This window comes from Palaemon carinicauda, chromosome 3 (genome assembly GCF_036898095.1).
Source record: "Palaemon carinicauda isolate YSFRI2023 chromosome 3, ASM3689809v2, whole genome shotgun sequence".
NCBI lineage: Eukaryota > Metazoa > Arthropoda > Malacostraca > Decapoda > Palaemonidae > Palaemon > Palaemon carinicauda.
Window position 1 is genome coordinate 176012942 of NC_090727.1, and position 21915 is coordinate 176034856.

Sequence of the window (21915 nt, forward strand, 5' to 3'; positions counted from 1 at the left end):
CGCTGAACTTAACACAAAATGTTTGTAAGAATGCTTTATACCTAGAGCTTGGAAAAAACTTTATCATTATATTAATTCACAAAAAGGGAGACTTAAAAGACCTGAAAAATTACCGACCAATAAGTTTCTTCTCATTAATATACAGTATAAATATTTACAAATTTCATATAAAGCCGAATAGCAAAGAAGCTAGACTTAAATCAACCAAGAGACCATGCCTGTTTTAAAAGTGAGTATTCAACGACTGACTATATCCATTTTATTAATCAATTGAGTAGGACAAACCACTATGTGTGGCATCCATAGACTATGAGAAACCTATTAATTCTGTCAAAACTTCAGCAGTAATGAAAGCCCTCTAAAAGCAAAGAATAGAAGAATCATATTAGCATATTAAGATATCTGTACAGGTAATACAGTAATCCTAAAACTACATAAAGATAGTAAGTATATTCTGATTGAGAAAGAAGTTAGATAGGGAGACCCAATCTCTTCTAAATTGTTCAAAACGTGCCTATAAGAAGTTTTTAAGAAATTAGAATGGGGCACATGAGGAATCAACGTTATTGGGGAATACCTTAGCAAGTTAAAATATCCAGATGACATTGTTCTATTTAGTTCTATATAGGAGAAATTGCAAATGATAGAAGTTTTGAATAGAGAAAGCAGAAAATTAGGATTGAAAATTAATGTGTAAAACCATGAAAATGTTCAGTGAAACTGCAAAAAGACAACAATTTAGGTTTACGGACGAACCTCTAGAAACTGGTAATGACTATATCTACTTAGGACAGACAGTAAGTGTTTCCCCAGGACGACCGGAATTAAAAGAAGGATAAACATAGTATCGAGAGATTTTAGTAAATGAAATAAGATTATGAAATGTAAAATGCCACGTTCTCTAAAGAGAAAAGTATTTAATCAGGAGGTCCTCCCAGTATTAACTTATGTATCAGAAACCGAAACTCGAAACCTTACTAAATAAAGCCTTAGAACATAAACTAGTTACAACCCAACGAGCTATGGAAAGAATAATGATGGGATTAACATTAAAAGACAGAAAAATAGCAGCATGGATACGAGAGCAAACTAAAGTAGAAGATATTATTACAACTAGTAAGACAAAGAGAAAATGGACCTGTGTAAGACAAAATGAGAACGACAGATAATAGAAGGACAAGAAGAATAAGAGAATGGGTCCCTAGACATTGCAAACGAAGTAGGGTAAGGAAGGGAAGACGTGAGATTGACGAACTAAGAAAATTTGCGGATAAAGACTGGCATACAAAGACTATTGACTGACAGGAGGGAATGGAAATGTATAAGGCTCTTGTCCTGCAGTGGACTAGCAACGACTGATGATGATGATGATGATGGTATATGTATAAACGCGTGTGCACACACACACACACACATACACACACATACATATATATATATATATATATATATGTACATATATATATATATATATATATATATATATATATATATATATATATATACATACACACATATATATATATATATATATATATATATATATATATATATATATATATATATATATATATATATATAAGTTAGTTATAACTCAAAGAGCTATGGCAAGAATAATGATGGGACTAGTAATAAGAGACAGAAAATGAGAAACATGGATACGAGAGGAAACTGAAGTAGAGGTTATTCTAACAACTTGTAAGAAAAGGAATAGATGGACATTACGAATAACAGAATTGGTCTCTAGAGATTGTTAAAGAAGTAAAGGAAGGAAGAGAAGACGATGGATCGACGAACTAAGTAAGTTTGCGGCCGGGGACTTGCACAGAAAAACCATAAACAGACGCAAGTGGAGTGACATGTCTGGGACCTTTGTTCTTCAGTGGACTAGTAATGTCTGATGATATATATATATATATATATATATATATATATATATATATATATATATATATATATATATATATATATATATATATATATATATATATATACTCATTTAGACGTTTTTTCAAGCACGGGGCCTTCATGTCGTATATGGGTTGAAAGGAAAAATAATCATCCTGAAGATAACACCATCGAAACTGTCCCATTCGTTTTTAATGTTTGATAGAAAGGGGACATCTTGTGCAGAAAATTTCCTCGAAATTAGCTGTTTCACATTGGTGAACTAATTGCTCATGAGCAGTGCATCAAAACCACTATACACAGTGATCCATTTCTTCTGTCTTGCTTTTGAAGTCCCTCATCTGTTCCAGTTCGTATTTAAATTCTTCTATCCAAGTTTTTCGTGGCCTTGCTTTCGTTCTAACTCCTGACACTGTTGAAATATGCACTCCTTTCACAAACCAACCATCGTTCATTCTTTCCACATTACCGAACCACTCCAGTATACTCTGATCTATCTTTCCCATTCGGTAATCATATTACTTTTTTTCGCATATCTTCACATTAATCACGAGAAATTCTCCTTTCCACCATAGACAGCACAAAGTTCTCGACAGTTTATATATATATATATATATATATATATATATATATATATATATATATATATATATATATATATATATATATATATATATATATATATATATATATATGTGCATGTGTGAGTTAATATACAGTCAATAACCATTGAAAATAAGCACCGAACATCATTGTAACACTCCATACCGCAAAACCAAAGTATATATAAACGGATTGGGGTCAGATGAAATACCTCCCCCCCCCCCTCAGGCCAAAAACACTTAAGGGCTCTTTAGATCACAATGCGCGACCATGAATTTATTCATCAGTGTCATCGATTCGTCCTTTTGAAGTGACGCGATGTGCGATATATGCATTCGGGATCAACTACCGGAGGCATTCAACTTTTCTTTTCATTAGGTCACTTATACTACGCATGTAATTATCTCACCAGTTTTAACTATTTTATTTCTCTCCTAATCAACTTATCACTTCCTTGAAGGAGAGATAGCTAATCAGAAACCTTTCATTTACTCAAAGAATATCGTGACCAGACTACTGAGTAGGATTTTCGAGGATTTCACTAGGCAAGAACGATGGTGTTGTTTATATAATGATGGTATTGTTATACATTAAGCCACACTATTATTGAATAATTTAACAATGGCTCATCTTTCTTGTTAAATGAAACAGCTGGTAACGGCTGAAGGAGGTTGATGTGTACCCTTTGGGTATAATTACTCATCCTTTAGGTCTCTGTAGTTATAAGTGAAACTGTGGGTTAGAAATTGTTAATAAATTTGGACAGTTAGGCTGGAGGAAACGAGACAACCTTTGGTATTGTCTATAGTTTGCCTTGCAAATTGAGTTGCTTCAGTGGCAATGTTAATGTGATTTAAATTATGTTGTATTTCAACCCATAACATTTGAATGACTTGGTCTTCTAACATTTTGTTTATATGTCATGTGATCTTAAATATTTTATATTTAGATAACGTGATGTGTCATCATTTGTACTTTTCATCTCGTGATCAACATTTTTCGTTTTAATCACAGGATTTTTTAACATTACATATTTGACCCGCGTGATCTTAGTCCTCTCTCCTATAAATCACTTAGCTTTATATTCTATATTATTTCTCGTATGGCTTAAATCCTGGGATCCCCATATCCCCATGGAACGCCTTGACTAACTCGAGACTTATTTTGGCACTGCGTTTACAAGGGTTATATTAAAGGGCAGTATACGTAATGCAAAAGCTCTACGGTTTTAGATTATTAAGATATTATCATGTCGATTATCATAATCACAAAAATATTAATACCTCTCTGTCTATTTCTCTCTTCCATTAACTCCGACGGGAACCCCTCTGTTGAAACCCGAGGGTTCTCGAACCGACTATTGAGAACCCCCGAATTAGGCTGATAAAAAAGGGCGAAATCCATTAAACGGACTTCTGAAAATGTGTGGAACCTCGTTTTGGGGCTCTTCTTCTGGGGATTACGAACGCTCAAAGGAGTTTTTATTATGAAGCGAGAATCTCCACAAAAATCTGGCTTTACAAATGACTCGGAGGAAGGGTCTGGATATGTGGTCATTTACTCTTTAGTGTCAACACCAGCCATGAGCATTCCGGGGAAGTTTGGCAAATTTGCTTTCAGATTTATCGCTGGTCGCCAGACATAAGCCTTCCCGCACTCAGATGGGGGAATCCAGATCTAAGAGTTTTCGTAATTTAAAAAAGACACGACTCAAATCATTTCCACAGAGGTACAGGTCGAGTTTGGCTTCATGCCATGACAATTTATTCGGTTATATTCTAGGTGTGTTGTTATTGTTTGTAATTACAAATCGCTGAAGTATTTCTTGATAAGTTGAGTGTAATTATAACTTCGTAATTCTAGATCTTTCGTAGCCTTTTGGTTAACGTATCTGACTCACGATTCATGGGTCGGATGTTCGAGCCCTGCTTTCAGCTAAGAATAAAGATCACTAGTGTTCACAGCATCACCGTCTCTGCGAGATAGGTACTGTAGGAAAAGGGGGAAGGGTGATAGTAATCGGAGGAGCTTGTTAATCAACCTTCTTCCCTGTTCCTAGCTTGGATGTAGAGGCAACTTGGGCACTGATCATATGTGCAGTACATTGTTGGTCTTTAGGAGATTGTCCTGGATTTTTCCTCAGTCGGTCATGAGGGACCTTTAAACCAGCTTCACCATCATCATGAACAGTAGATTAGTAGGTAGTAGGTTTGCCAAGACACCAGCCACCTATTAAGATACTATCGTTAAGGAATTATCAGATCCTTTGAATGGCTGGATACTATTATATTGTTTTCCTCTCTGGTTATGACTCATGTTTCCTTTACCCACATAGACTAAGATAACCGGAAAAACCTGTTAAAGTCAAGGGGTTAACTATTGCACTGTAATTGTTCAGTGGCTACATTCCTCTTGGTAAGGGTAGAAGAGACTCTTTAGCTGTGGTAAGAAGCTCTTCTTGGAGATATACACTTCAAAATCAAACAATTGTTCTCTAGTATTGGGTAATGCCACAACATCTCTACCATGGTCTTCCACTGTCTTGGGTTAGAGTTCTCATGCCTGAGGCCCTCAGACACACTATTTTATGTTTCCTTATTTCCTTTTCTCACTAGGGTATTTTCCGTTTGAGCCCTTGGCTTTATAGCATTATGTTTTCCCTACTAGGGTTGTAGCTTAGCTAATAATAACAATAATAATAATAATAATAATAATGATAATAATAATGCCAGCACTGCTATTCATGGTATTGCTGCTTCAGTCTCCAGTGCTACATTTTCACGTCCAGGCCGTGATATTCTACCTTGCTGTTGAAGATTATGGATTCAAAATATCTGAAACCGTATTTGAAACTGATTCGTGGGATATTGTTCAATAAAGACAAATTGAATCGCTATATAAAAAGTAAATATTATATTTTCATTATTATTATTATTATTATTATTATTATTATTATTATTATTATTATTATTATTATTATTCTTTCTGGCACTGATTCTATCTCATAAATTGTTAAAGGGATAAACATTATTATTATTGATACCCACATTCTTATTACTTTATGTTTTTATTAGATACATTATCATTATTACCATTTTAATATTCTTATTGATGTCGATTTTATTGATGTTGTTTTTATTGAAGGAGGAACAAAAAGACCCCGATAAGGGAAGTAATCCAAAACAGAAAAATAAAATAGATAATATAAGAAATATAATAAACGAAGGGAACAATAGTGTAAGAGAAATAAAAGATAACAAGTAAACAATGAAATTAGACACTGCTGTGATCTTTTTGCAATTTCCCTTTATTTACTTCTTATGATTCAGTTCCTGTGACGATATGTGATTGGTAGTGGCTGAGCCCATTATCATAAGAAAAAGAGAAAATCAAGTGGTTCCAATTTTCCAGGCCATTGGACCGGAAGTAAAGGTTTTTCATGTCAACAAAGTTATTTCCTTGAAGATTTCTATTTCTTATATAACTTGGTTTTTAAAGAAGGATATGTGAGATATATACTGTATATACAGTAGATACATAAATGCATACACATACACACACACACACACACACACACACATATATATATATATATATATATATATATATATATATATATATATATATATATATATATATAATATATATATATATATATATATATATATATATATACGTATATGTATATATATATATATATATATATATATATATGTATGTATATATATGTATGTGTATGTACATGTATGTATTTATGTACAGTATATATCTCAAATATTCCTCTTTAAAACAATGGTTATGTAGGAAATAGAAATCTTCAAATAATAGATAAACTGAAAATCCAAGAAAATTAGACAAAAATTGAGAATATACCAAAGGAGGGAAGAAGCATCATGTTGATAAAAAGAAGACCTGGAACAAGGTGCCAACCGATATTTGCTTTAAAGGATGTAAAGGGAAATATCAACAAAAGAGATGGAGTGGTGAAATTTGCAGAGGATTTCTATAAAATGCTCTACAATAGTGATATTAGAAACAACTTTGCCAATAGAAATAATAAAATATGTGAGCCGGTACCAAAAGTCACAGTAGGAAGAGTTAAGAAAGTATTGAAAGGCATGAAAAGAGCAAAGCAGCAGGAGAAGATGGCCTAACCAAAGATTTAATGATAGATGGAAGAAATCTGATAATAGTAAAACTCGCTGAACTTAACACAAAATGTTTGTAAGAATGCTTTATACCTAGAGCTTGGAAAAAACTTTATCATTATATTAATTCACAAAAAGGGAGACTTAAAAGACCTGAAAAATTACCGACCAATAAGTTTCTTCTCATTAATATACAGTATAAATATTTACAAATTTCATATAAAGCCGAATAGCAAAGAAGCTAGACTTAAATCAACCAAGAGACCATGCCTGTTTTAAAAGTGAGTATTCAACGACTGACTATATCCATTTTATTAATCAATTGAGTAGGACAAACCACTATGTGTGGCATCCATAGACTATGAGAAACCTATTAATTCTGTCAAAACTTCAGCAGTAATGAAAGCCCTCTAAAAGCAAAGAATAGAAGAATCATATTAGCATATTAAGATATCTGTACAGGTAATACAGTAATCCTAAAACTACATAAAGATAGTAAGTATATTCTGATTGAGAAAGAAGTTAGATAGGGAGACCCAATCTCTTCTAAATTGTTCAAAACGTGCCTATAAGAAGTTTTTAAGAAATTAGAATGGGGCACATGAGGAATCAACGTTATTGGGGAATACCTTAGCAAGTTAAAATATCCAGATGACATTGTTCTATTTAGTTCTATATAGGAGAAATTGCAAATGATAGAAGTTTTGAATAGAGAAAGCAGAAAATTAGGATTGAAAATTAATGTGTAAAACCATGAAAATGTTCAGTGAAACTGCAAAAAGACAACAATTTAGGTTTACGGACGAACCTCTAGAAACTGGTAATGACTATATCTACTTAGGACAGACAGTAAGTGTTTCCCCAGGACGACCGGAATTAAAAGAAGGATAAACATAGTATCGAGAGATTTTAGTAAATGAAATAAGATTATGAAATGTAAAATGCCACGTTCTCTAAAGAGAAAAGTATTTAATCAGGAGGTCCTCCCAGTATTAACTTATGTATCAGAAACCGAAACTCGAAACCTTACTAAATAAAGCCTTAGAACATAAACTAGTTACAACCCAACGAGCTATGGAAAGAATAATGATGGGATTAACATTAAAAGACAGAAAAATAGCAGCATGGATACGAGAGCAAACTAAAGTAGAAGATATTATTACAACTAGTAAGACAAAGAGAAAATGGACCTGTGTAAGACAAAATGAGAACGACAGATAATAGAAGGACAAGAAGAATAAGAGAATGGGTCCCTAGACATTGCAAACGAAGTAGGGTAAGGAAGGGAAGACGTGAGATTGACGAACTAAGAAAATTTGCGGATAAAGACTGGCATACAAAGACTATTGACTGACAGGAGGGAATGGAAATGTATAAGGCTCTTGTCCTGCAGTGGACTAGCAACGACTGATGATGATGATGATGATGGTATATGTATAAACGCGCGTGCACACACACACACACACACATACACACACATACATATATATATATATATATATATATATATATATATGTACATATATATATATATATATATATATATATATATACATACGCACATATATATATATATATATATATATATATATATATATATATATATATATATATATATATATATATATATATATAGTTAGTTATAACTCAAAGAGCTATGGCAAGAATAATGATGGGACTAGTAATAAGAGACAGAAAATGAGAAACATGGATACGAGAGGAAACTGAAGTAGAGGTTATTCTAACAACTTGTAAGAAAAGGAATAGATGGACATTACGAATAACAGAATTGGTCTCTAGAGATTGTTAAAGAAGTAAAGGAAGGAAGAGAAGACGATGGATCGACGAACTAAGTAAGTTTGCGGCCGGGGACTTGCACAGAAAAACCATAAACAGACGCAAGTGGAGTGACATGTCTGGGACCTTTGTTCTTCAGTGGACTAGTAATGTCTGATGATATATATATATATATATATATATATATATATATATATATATATATATATATATATATATATATATTACTCATTTAGACGTTTTTTCAAGCACGGGGCCTTCATGTCGTATATGGGTTGAAAGGAAAAATAATCATCCTGAAGATAACACCATCGAAACTGTCCCATTCGTTTTTAATGTTTGATAGAAAGGGGACATCTTGTGCAGAAAATTTCCTCGAAATTAGCTGTTTCACATTGGTGAACTAATTGCTCATGAGCAGTGCATCAAAACCACTATACACAGTGATCCATTTCTTCTGTCTTGCTTTTGAAGTCCCTCATCTGTTCCAGTTCGTATTTAAATTCTTCTATCCAAGTTTTTCGTGGCCTTGCTTTCGTTCTAACTCCTGACACTGTTGAAATATGCACTCCTTTCACAAACCAACCATCGTTCATTCTTTCCACATTACCGAACCACTCCAGTATACTCTGATCTATCTTTCCCATTCGGTAATCATATTACTTTTTTTCGCATATCTTCACATTAATCACGAGAAATTCTCCTTTCCACCATAGACAGCACAAAGTTCTCGACAGTTTATATATATATATATATATATATATATATATATATATATATATATATATATATATATATATATATATATATATATATATGTGCATGTGTGAGTTAATATACAGTCAATAACCATTGAAAATAAGCACCGAACATCATTGTAACACTCCATACCGCAAAACCAAAGTATATATAAACGGATTGGGGTCAGATGAAATACCTCCCCCCCCCCTCAGGCCAAAAACACTTAAGGGCTCTTTAGATCACAATGCGCGACCATGAATTTATTCATCAGTGTCATCGATTCGTCCTTTTGAAGTGACGCGATGTGCGATATATGCATTCGGGATCAACTACCGGAGGCATTCAACTTTTCTTTTCATTAGGTCACTTATACTACGCATGTAATTATCTCACCAGTTTTAACTATTTTATTTCTCTCCTAATCAACTTATCACTTCCTTGAAGGAGAGATAGCTAATCAGAAACCTTTCATTTACTCAAAGAATATCGTGACCAGACTACTGAGTAGGATTTTCGAGGATTTCACTAGGCAAGAACGATGGTGTTGTTTATATAATGATGGTATTGTTATACATTAAGCCACACTATTATTGAATAATTTAACAATGGCTCATCTTTCTTGTTAAATGAAACAGCTGGTAACGGCTGAAGGAGGTTGATGTGTACCCTTTGGGTATAATTACTCATCCTTTAGGTCTCTGTAGTTATAAGTGAAACTGTGGGTTAGAAATTGTTAATAAATTTGGACAGTTAGGCTGGAGGAAACGAGACAACCTTTGGTATTGTCTATAGTTTGCCTTGCAAATTGAGTTGCTTCAGTGGCAATGTTAATGTGATTTAAATTATGTTGTATTTCAACCCATAACATTTGAATGACTTGGTCTTCTAACATTTTGTTTATATGTCATGTGATCTTAAATATTTTATATTTAGATAACGTGATGTGTCATCATTTGTACTTTTCATCTCGTGATCAACATTTTTCGTTTTAATCACAGGATTTTTTAACATTACATATTTGACCCGCGTGATCTTAGTCCTCTCTCCTATAAATCACTTAGCTTTATATTCTATATTATTTCTCGTATGGCTTAAATCCTGGGATCCCCATATCCCCATGGAACGCCTTGACTAACTCGAGACTTATTTTGGCACTGCGTTTACAAGGGTTATATTAAAGGGCAGTATACGTAATGCAAAAGCTCTACGGTTTTAGATTATTAAGATATTATCATGTCGATTATCATAATCACAAAAATATTAATACCTCTCTGTCTATTTCTCTCTTCCATTAACTCCGACGGGAACCCCTCTGTTGAAACCCGAGGGTTCTCGAACCGACTATTGAGAACCCCCGAATTAGGCTGATAAAAAAGGGCGAAATCCATTAAACGGACTTCTGAAAATGTGTGGAACCTCGTTTTGGGGCTCTTCTTCTGGGGATTACGAACGCTCAAAGGAGTTTTTATTATGAAGCGAGAATCTCCACAAAAATCTGGCTTTACAAATGACGTTCCACGCAAAATTTCTCGATTGCTAGTGACATGTCTCCAGAAAGTAGAAATTAGTACAAGAATATCGTACGAAAAGTTAAGAAACTGCGTACTCTTTACCTAGTGAATCATCTGCTTAAATTCCTACTGTTACGCTTGGTTTAGCGTAACTCTTAAGGAGGTTTTATTTACATTTCAATCTCTCTCTCTCTCTCTCTCTCTCTCTCTCTCTCTCTCTCTCTCTCTCTCTCTCTCTCTCTCTCTCTCTCTCTCTCATATATCAATAAAGACCTATTTATAAGAATCATAAAGTTTTTCGTGTTTCTTTTACTATTCTAAACTTAGTTAATTGGAAAAAATAGGAAAATCACAAGAATTGTGAAATCTGACTATGTTGCTATGTAAAGATTCTCCCCTTTCTTAAGGGAACCATTAAGATTCTTATCAAAGTTATAACACCCATCTATGAGATTTATCGTCATCTCGTCTCCTCTTATTTGTAAATGCCATCTCTCTCTCTCTCTCTCTCTCTCTCTCTCTCTCTCTCTCTCTCTCTCTCTCTCTCAACTGATACATGGCCAAAGATGAAATATACCAGCATCCAACATATAAATATTTTTTTAAAAGATGTAAGAAAAAAGTCTACCTAATCGAATTCACTGCCACAGTCATCGTGGTAGAAACTGGCATCAAATTGAAACTCGTCGTTTTTATTCCTGAAACCAAATAAATAGATTACAGAGAACGACTTTTAACAGATAAATGGAGTCTTGTCAGTTCGTGTTCCCAAAATTAAGGCATTTTTCTACTAGCAGTGTAAATCGTGAAATAATAATAATAATAATAATAATAATAATAATAATGATAATAATCAGTGCATAGTCAATCTGCATATATGACAGTGTTAGTGTAGGGGAAATTTTCACCTTTTTACAGTTTGATTACTGAAGATCATAACCGTTAAAAAAAAAAAAAAAAATTTAACGTACTGGTCTTCCTTCTCGCAATTTCCGCACGGTGCAAAGGCATTAATAAAGGGTGTTAGCTCCGCCCGTTTGGAACCCCCCCCCCTCCCCTCCCCTCAGTTGCACCAACGTTTTAGCCTTATATTATATCTTATTTCCCACTTATTCTCTTCTGTCTTGCCGACCATAATCTTAACTTCAACTTCGTAGTGGAAGTATGAGGTTTCCTCTTAACTTCTACGTCATAGTAGAAGTATGTGGTTTCTTCTTAACCACAACCTCGTAGTAGTATGTTGACTTCTACTTCGTAGTGGAAGTGTGAGGTATCCTCTTAAATTCTGTTTTATAATAGAAGTCAGGGGTTCCTCTTAACTTCTATCTCGTAGAGGAAGTGTGAGGTATCCTTTTAAATTCTGTTTTGTAATAGAAGTCAGGGGTTCCTCTTATCTTCTACCTCGTAGAGGAAGTCTGAGGTAACCTCTTAAATTCTGTTTTATAATAGAAGTCAGGGGTTCCTCTTAACTTCTACCTCGTAGAGGAAGTGTGAGGTATCCTTTTAAATTCTGTTTTCTAATAGAAGTCAGGGGTTCCTCTTATCTTCTACCTCGTAGAGGAAGTGTGAGGTAACCTCTTAAATTCTGTTTTGTAATAGAAGTCAGGGGTTCCTCTTATCTTCTACCTCGTAGAGGAAGTCTGAGGTAACCTCTTAAATTCTGTTTTATAATAGAAGTCAGGGGTTCCTCTTAACTTCTACCTCGTAGAGGAAGTGTGAGGTATCCTTTTAAATTCTGTTTTGTAATAGAAGTCAGGGGTTCCTCTTATCTTCTACCTCGTAGAGGAAGTCTGAGGTAACCTCTTAAATTCTGTTTTGTAATAGAAGTCAGGGGTTCCTCTTATCTTCTACCTCGTAGAGGAAGTCTGAGGTAACCTCTTAAATTCTGTTTTGTAATAGAAGTCAGGGGTTCCTCTTATCTTCTACCTCGTAGAGGAAGTCTGAGGTAACCTCTTAAATTCTGTTTTATAATAGAAGTCAGGGGTTCCTCTTAACTTCTACCTCGTAGAGGAAGTGTGAGGTATCCTTTTAAATTCTGTTTTGTAATAGAAGTCAGGGGTTCCTCTTATCTTCTACCTCGTAGAGGAAGTGTGAGGTAACCTCTTAAATTCTGTTTTGTAATAGAAGTCAGGGGTTCCTCTTAACTTCTACCTCGTAGAGGAAGTGTGAGGTATCCTTTTAAATTCTGTTTTGTAATAGAAGTCAGGGGTTCCTCTTATCTTCTACCTCGTAGAGGAAGTCTGAGGTAACCTCTTAAATTCTGTTTTGTAATAGAAGTCAGGGGTTCCTCTTAACTTTTACCTCGTAGAGGAAGTCTGAGGTATCCTTTTAAATTCTGTTTTGTAATAGAAGTCAGGGGTTCCTCTTATCTTCTACCTCGTAGAGGAAGTCTGAGGTAACCTCTTAAATTCTGTTTTGTAATAGAAGTCAGGGGTTCCTCTTAACTTCTACCTCGTAGAGGAAGTATGAGGTTTCCTCTTAACTTTTACCTCGTAGAGTAAATATGAGGTTTCCTCTTAAATTCAACTCCGTAGCGTATTTTGTCGTAGAAGTGTTGGGTTTCCTTTTAACGTCTACTTTGTATTAGAAGTTTGATCTTGCTTATTAACTTCAATTTTGTAGAAGTGTGGGGATTCCTCTTCACTTCTACTTCGTTGTGGAAGTATGAGCTTTCCTCTCACCTTTTTTTTTTTTTTTTTTTTGTTAAAGAAGTGTTAGTTTTCCTATTAACTACCACTTGGTACTGAAACCTTTATTTGCCTAAATCCATAGTGGATTCATTGGCTAAATTCATCAAAGGATAGCCAGTTCCTTGTGGTGCGCAGTGCCTATATAACTAAGGCAAGTAACCTCTGCTGGTCCATACTTGGCTGAGGGCTAGGAAACGTTATGTAGGAGGTTATGAATGGAGAAGTATTTATTTAAAAGCTCAAAATAGAGATGACTGGCGAAATCTAACCGAGGCCCTTTGCGTCAATAGATGTATGAGGAGATGAGGAAGAGTAGACGTGTCTGGTTATTCTCTAGTTTTACTTTGTAGTAGTAGTATGAGGTATCCTCTTAACTTCTACTTCATATTAGAAATATGATGTGTATTCTTGACTTCTACATCGTAGTGAAAGTGTGTGGGTTTCTCTTAACTTGCATTTTGTAATAGAAGTGTGGAGTTTTCTCTTAAATATTTAGTGGAATTAGGAGGTTTACTCTTAACTTCTACTTCGTAGTAGAAGTAAGAGGTTTCCTCTTAACTTGTACTTCATAGTAGAAGTATGAGGTTTCTTCTCAACTTCTTCTTCCTAGTGGAAGTGTGTGGTTTCCTATTAACTTCCCTTATGTAGAAGTGTGAGTTTCATCTTCTTCGTAGTGGAATTATGAGGTTTCCTATTAACTCTTACTTCGTATTAGAAGTGTGGAGTTTTCTCTTAACTTCTATTTCGCAGTGGAAGTGTGGGGTTTTCTCTTAACTTCTATTTCTTAGTAGAAGTATGAGGTATCCTCATAACTTCTATTTTTTTAGTAGAAGTGTGGGGTTTCCTTTTTATTTTCGCTTCGTAGTGAGTGTATAAGATTTCCTCTTTATTTCTATTTTGTAGTAGAAATGTGGGGTTTCCTCTTAACATCTACTTCGTAGCAGAAGTATGAAGTTTCCACTTATCTTCTGTTTTGTAGCATAGGTGTGGGGTTTCCTCTTAAATTCTATTTTTTAGTATAATTGTAGAGTTTCCTCTTAACTTATACTTCGTAGTAGAAGTTTGAGGTCTCCTCTTAACTTCTATTTTGTAGCAATGGTGTGGGGTTTCCTCTCAACTTCTATTTGTAGTGTAAGTATGAGATCTCTTAACTTCTACTTTGTAGTGGAAGTTGTGGGTCTCCTCTTCTACAACAAAGAGAAAAATAAGGTTTCCACTTTACTTCTATTTTGTAGTAGAAGTGTGGGGTATCCTGTTAACTTCTCTTTTGCACTGGAAGTATGAGGTTTCCTCTTAACGTCTACACAAAAGTGAAAGAATGTGGTTTCCTCTTTACTTCTATTATGTAGTAGAAATGTGGGATGTCTTCTTAACTTCTATTTTGTAGTGGAAGTTTGAGATTAACTCTCAACTTCTATTTCGTAGGGGAAGTTTGTAGTTTCTACTTAACTTTTACTCCACAGTTAAAGAATGGTGTTTCCTCTTTACTTCTATTTTGTAGTGAAAGTATGAGGTTTCCTCTTAACTTCTAATTTACAGTAGAAGTAAGAGGTTTTCTTTTAATTTCTACTTTGAACTGGTGGTATGAGGTTTCATCTTAACTAATATTTTGTATTAGAAGTGTAGGGTTTCCTCTTGACTTTATTTTGTAGTGGAAGTATGAGATTTCCTCTTTACCTCTACTTCGTGGTGGAAGTTTGGGGTTTCCTCTTAACCTCTATTCCAAAGGGAAAGAATGAGGTTTCCTCTTTACTTTTATTTTGTAGTGGAACTATGAGGTTTCCACTTACCTTTTACTTTACAGTAGAAGTAATGGGGTTTCTCTTAATTTTTACTTTGTACTGGAGGTATGAGGTTTTTTCTTAACTTATATTTTGTATTAGAAGTGTGGGGTTTCCTTTTAACTTTATATCGTAGTGAAAGTGTTAGGTTTTCTCTTAACTTCTATATCGTAGTAGAAGTATGTGGTTTCCTCTTAACTTCTAATTTGAAGTGGAAGTATGAGGTGTCATCTTAACTTCTATTTTGTTGTAGAAGTGTGGGGTTTCCTCGTAAATCCTATATCATAGTGGAAGTATGGGGTTCCCTTTTAACATATACTTCATATTGAAAATATGAGGTTTCCTCTTCTACTCCGTAGTATAAGTATCGTGTTTCCTCTTATCTTCTTTTTCGTATTAGATGTGCCGGGTGTCCTCTTCACTTCTTTTTTGTATTAGAAATATGAGGTGTCTTCTTAACTTCTACTTCGTAGTTGAAGTGTGGGGTTTCTTCTAAGCATCTACTCCGCTGTGAAAGTATGAGGTTTCCTCTCAATTTCTATTTTGTAGAAGTGTGGGATTTCCTCTTAAATTCTACTTCTCAGAGGAAGTTATGGGTTTCCTCTTAACTTCTACTCCAAAGTGAAAGAATAAGGTTTTCTACTTACTTCTATTTTGTATTAGAAGTGTGGGGTATCCTCTTAACTTCCCCTTTGTATTGAAAGTATGAGGTTTCTACTGTAATGTGAAAGAATAAGGTTTCTTCTTTACTTCTGTTTTGTAGTGGAAGTATGAAGTTTCCTCTTAAATTCTACTTTACAGTAGAAGTAATGGGGTTTCTCTTGATTTTTACTTTGTACTGGAGGTATGAGGTTTTTTCTTAACTTATATTTTGTATTAGAAGTGTGGGGTTTCCTTTTAACTTTATATCGTAGTGAAAATGTGAGGTTTTCTCTTATCTTCTATATCGTAGTGGAAGTATGCGGTTTCCTCTTAACTTCTATTTCATAGGGGAAGTATGAGTTTTCCTCTTAACTTCTATTTTGTTGTAAAAGTGTGTGGTTTCCTTTTAACTCCTACATTGTAGTAGAAGTACGGGGTTCCCTCTTAACCTCTACTTCGTAATGAAAATATGAGGTTTCCTCTTAACTTCTAATCCGTAGTAAAAGTATCGTGTTACCTCGTACCTTCTTTTTTATAGTAGATATGTGAGGCTTCCTCTTCACATTTTTGTAGTGGAAATATGAGGTGTCCTTTTAACTTCTACTACGCAGTGAAAGTATGAGGTTTCCTCTTAATTTCTATTATGGAGAAGTTTGGGTTTACCTCTTAACTTTTATTTTTTTAAGTTTATACTTAACTTCTATTTTGTATTAGAAGTGTGGCGTTTCCTCTCAACTTCTATATCGATGTGGAAGTATGAGATTTCCTTTTCTACTTTTTAGTGAAAATGTGGGATTTCCTCTTAACTTCTATAGTAGAAGTATGAGGTTTCATCTTGACTTCTATTTTGAAGTGGCAGTATAAGGTTTCTCACCTAACTTCTACTACAAAGTGAAAGTATGAGGTTACTGCTTCACTACTATTTTGTAGTAGAAGTGTGGGGTTTCCTCTTAACTTCTTTTTTATAGTGGAAGTATGAAGTTTCCTCTAAACTTTTACTATCCAGTAGAAGTGCGTGTTTTTCTCGTATTTTTTACTCTGTAATGGAGATATGAGGTGTCCTCTTAACTTCTACTTCGTTGTGAAAATATGACGTTTCCTCATAACTGGAATATTGTAGTGAAAGTATGAGGTTTCCTTTTTAGATTAACTTCGTAGTGGAAGTGTGGGGTTTCATGGTAACTTCTGCTCCGTAGTATTTTGTAATAGAAGTGTTGGATTTTCTCTCAACTTCTACTGCGTATTGGAAGTATGAGGTTTCTTCTTTACTTCTTGTTCACAATGAAAGTGGGAGGTTTCCTCAGAACTGATATTTTGTAGTAGAAGTGTGGGGTGATCTCTTAACTTTTATTTTGTAGGGGAAGTATGGGGTTTCCTTTTAACTTTTACTTCCTGGTGGAAGTGTGGGGTTTCCTCTTAACTTTTAATCTGTGGTGAAAGTATGAGGTTTCCTCTTAATTTCTATTTTGTAATAGAAATGTGGGGTATTCTATTAAGTTTTATTATATTTTGGACGCATAAGGTTTCCTCTTAACTGTTACTTGGAGTAGAAGTGCGGGATTTTCTCTTAATTTCTACTTTGTACCGGATGTATGATGTTTCCTCTTAACTTCCATATTTTAGTAGAAGTGTGGGGTTTCCTCTTAACTTCTATTTCGTATTGGAAAATTGAAGTTTCTTCTTAATTTCTATTTCATATTAGAAGTGTGGCATTTCCTCTTAACTTCTATTTCCTAATTGAAGTTTGAGGTTTCCTCTTAACCTTAAAATCGTAATATGTGTGAGTTTCCTCTTAAGTTTTACTTTGTAGTAAACATGTAGAGCCTCCTCTAAAATAAACTTTTATTTCGTAATTGAGGTATTTGGTTTCCTCTTAGCTTGGAATTCTTAGACGTGTGGGTTTCCTCTTAAGTCTTACTTCGTAGCAGGGGAGGTAGGTTTCCTCTCATCTTCTACTTTTTAGTAAAATTTTGGTGTTTCCTTTTAACTTCTATTTCGTAGTTTGAGTGTTGTGTTTGCTCTTAACTTCTATTTCGTGGGAGAAGTGTGGTTCCTCCTCTCTACATCTACTTCATGATTGAAGTACTTGGTTTCCTCTTACCATGTACTTTGTAGATGTTTGGAGTTTCCTCTGAACTTCTATCGTTTTTTAGTAAAGTGTTGGGTTTTCTCTTAACTTCTATTTCATAATAGAAATATGGGATTTATTCTTAACTTCTACATCATAGTAGAAGTATGGGGTCCCCTCTGTATTTTTACTTCTAATAAAAGTGCGGGGTTTCTGCTTAACTCCTATTTCGTAGAAGTGTGGGTTTTCTCTTAACTTCCATTTCGTATTATAAGTGTGGGGTTTCGTCTTAACTTCTTTATCCTAGGAGAAATGTTGGTTTTTTTTTCTTAACTTTTATTTTATAGTTTCCTCTTATCTTCTACTTTTTGGTAAAATTGTGGTGTTTCCTTTTAACTTTTATTTCGTAGTTTAAGTGTTATGTTTGCTCTTAACTTCTACTTCGTAGTAAAAATGTGGAATATCCACTTAACTTCTAGTTGTGGTAGAAGTGTGGTGTTTCCTTTTAACTTCTACTTTGTAGAACTTAGTGGCTTCCTCTTACTTTATAATTCGTAGAACTCTCTATTAGAACTACTGTATTTCCTTTTATCTTCTACTTCGTAGCACAACTTCATGCTATCCTTCTAACTCCTACTTTGTAGTAGAACTTCGGGATTTTTTTTATTTAACTTCTACGTCGAACAGAACTGTAGGTTTTTCGCTTAACTTCTAATCTTTAGTAGAACTACGGATGTTCTCCTAACTCCTACTCTGTAGTAGAAACGCAGGACTTCCACTTAACTTTTACTTTAAAGTAGATCTGCAGAGTTTATCTTAACTGGCACATTGATGTAAAATAGTTTCCTTCTTATCTACTTTTCTCTTGGAGAATTGCTCGGTTTCCTCTTAACTCTTCCTTTGGAGTAAAATTCGGGGTGTACTCTTAATTTTTATTCGTTGTAGAACTTCTGGATTTCCAATCTCATAGAGACATTTTGGTACTGAGTCACTTTGTAAATCATCCATTATCCATCCATTCTTTTATGAAAATTATCCCCAGTAAATTTATACTTGATTCACATTATTTTATTTATGAAAAAATGCGATTCCAAATCACGCACCCTAACACACACACACACACACACACACACTCTCTCTCTCTCTCTCTCTCTCTCTCTCTCTCTCTCTCTCTCTCTCTCTCTCTCTCTCTCTCTCTTTTTCGAAATACTTCGACTGAAAGACGATTAAGGTCAAGGAGCGAGTGTCTCGGAGAGTCACATCCCAATCGCCAACCTACCAAGAAGTGGCAAAGACGATTTAGAGATATAGTAAGAAAGGGAGGTAAATTTAGCCTTGGTGTTAAGATAAATTCTAGGGCATAAAGGGGTGAGAAAATGGTTTATTTTTTATACTACACATGTATGTATATATAGTATATGTGTGTTCATAAAATATGTAATTTCCATGTATTTAGAATTATGCATATATATATATATATATATATATATATATATATACATATACATATATATATATATATATATATATATATATATATATATATATATATATATATATGTATATATATATATATATATATATATATATATATATATATATATATATATAAATAGATAGATAAATAGATATTTGTGTGTGTATGTTTGTGTGTATATAGCATCCTGCTTTTCCAAATATGGTTGTAGCTTGGCTTGACAAGTAATAATAATAATAATAATAATAATAATAATAATAATAATAATAATAATAATAATAAAGCACTAGCGTACACACACACACACACGGACATTGTATAAATATGTATATATATATATATATATATATATATATATATATATTATATATATGTATGTTTATATATATATATATATATATATATATATATATATATATATATATATATTAATAAATGATCATCATTGTAAGGCCTCAGAAATATCCTACCACTCGTGTCTGTTTATAGTCTTTTAATGCCAGTCTATACCCGCAAATTTTCTCAGTTCTTCAATCCATCGTCTTATCTTTCTTCCCCTTCTTCACAATAATGCCTATACCGTATGTAAATAATTCTATATTTGAGATCCGGATGACATCTCCTAGTAGAGAAAATGAGATTTGGTTTATTTTAAAAATCACTTAGATTTCTCGTTTCCATATTAACTCTCTCTATGTTGACAGTATTTTTTTTTTAACAATAAAGATTATTCTCTCCGAAGTAAAAAGTTATTTAACAGTATTTTGGACAAACAGATATTATACTAGAATCTTAGCTATATAGGGAACTATGCTTCTTTTTTATGGGCTGATAATGCTCCTTATTCGACAATATCAGATGTCTTTTTATCTCACACTCAGCTGCTAGTCATATTAAACCCTTCCATATTTTGTTTCACACATTATTTTGGACGTTTTTTTTTTTTTATTCTTTGCTTCTTCTGCTCTTTCATCTTCGTCATTTACGCCTTCAGGATTCCATGAATCAATATCTTCAAAGTCTGATAATGTAATTAACCACGTAGATTCACTCTCACTATTTGGACCCTTCTGTCTTGTGTATTTCTAATGTCGTTAAAACATTATTTTTCTAAAAGAATCATTTGCCAACTGACCAGCTCTCTGAATTACAGGGTATTTACTGACGATGTTGATTATCAATGATAGACAAATACAATATTTGCACTATTTAAGTTCTATGTTGCAATGCTGTAGTATTTATAAATTCAATGAAGAATATAGTATGAATTGGCACCGAGATTACAGCACCTCAGAACCGGCATTAATTTCAATTTCATTTGGATAATCATCGAATCATTTAGCTTGACACGTGGACAGATAGGTTGCAATATGCCATAGCCTATTTTGAAACTTGGATTTGCCTCCAATTGATACGCAGAATATTTTGTTACGAACACATGCATTGTATGTAAATTTATTGGAAAATTCTCTCTCTCTCTCTCTCTCTCTCTCTCTCTCTCTCTCTCTCTCTCTCTCTCTCTCTCTCTCTCTCTCTCTCTTTGTGTCAAGGCTTGGTGGTAGTTTTATGAAAAAATATAATCTGATGTCTTAAGAAGGCTTTATGATATATGTAAATTTATCATATACATATATATATATATATATATATATATATATATATATATATATATATATCATCATTATCATCATGAGCCGTTACCAGTCCACTGCAGAACAAAGGGTTCAGACATGTCCTTCCACTTGCGTCTGTTTATGGTCTTTCTCTGCCAGGCCACGCATGCAAAATTCCTTAGTTCGTCGATCCATCATCTTCTCTTCCTTCTGCTTCTTTTATAATCTCTAGGGACCCATTCTGGTGTCTCCTCTTAATTTCTACTTTGTAGTAGAACTTTGGGGTTTCCTCTTAACTTCCTCTTCATTGAAGAACTGTGGGATTTCCTATTTACTTCGACTGCGTGTAATCCTGTCCAAAGACACACGAAAAATACTAACTCGGATATAGAATCTGGATCCGAATCAGTTCCAAAATTAAATGGGGTCGTCCCAGTCCTTAAGGTCTATCTTCAGCGAAAATTTCATTAAAATCCTTCGGGTAGTTTTGACGTAATCCTGTCACACATATTATTTAGGACGTTGTTTTTAATGATTCTTTGCTGCTTCTGCTCTTTTGTTTTCGTCATTTACCCCTTCTGGATTCCATGGACCAATGACATCAAAGTCTGATAATTTGATTAACCACGTAAATTCACTACCAATTCTCGGAACTTTCTGTTTTCTGTATTTTGAAATCGTTAAATCTTTTCATCAGCCTTTGCTAGTTCATTGCAGGTCAAAGGCCTCAGACATTTCCTTCCAATCGCGTTGATTTACGGTCCCTCTATGCCAGATTATTCCCGCAAACTTTCTTTGCTTTTCAATCCACCGTCTTTTCTTCAAGTCCCTGCTTCGTTTACAATCTCTAGAGACCTATTCCATTATTCTTCTTGTATATATATTATCTGTCATTCGTAATATATCTCCTTCCCATGTCCATTCTTTTGTATAAGT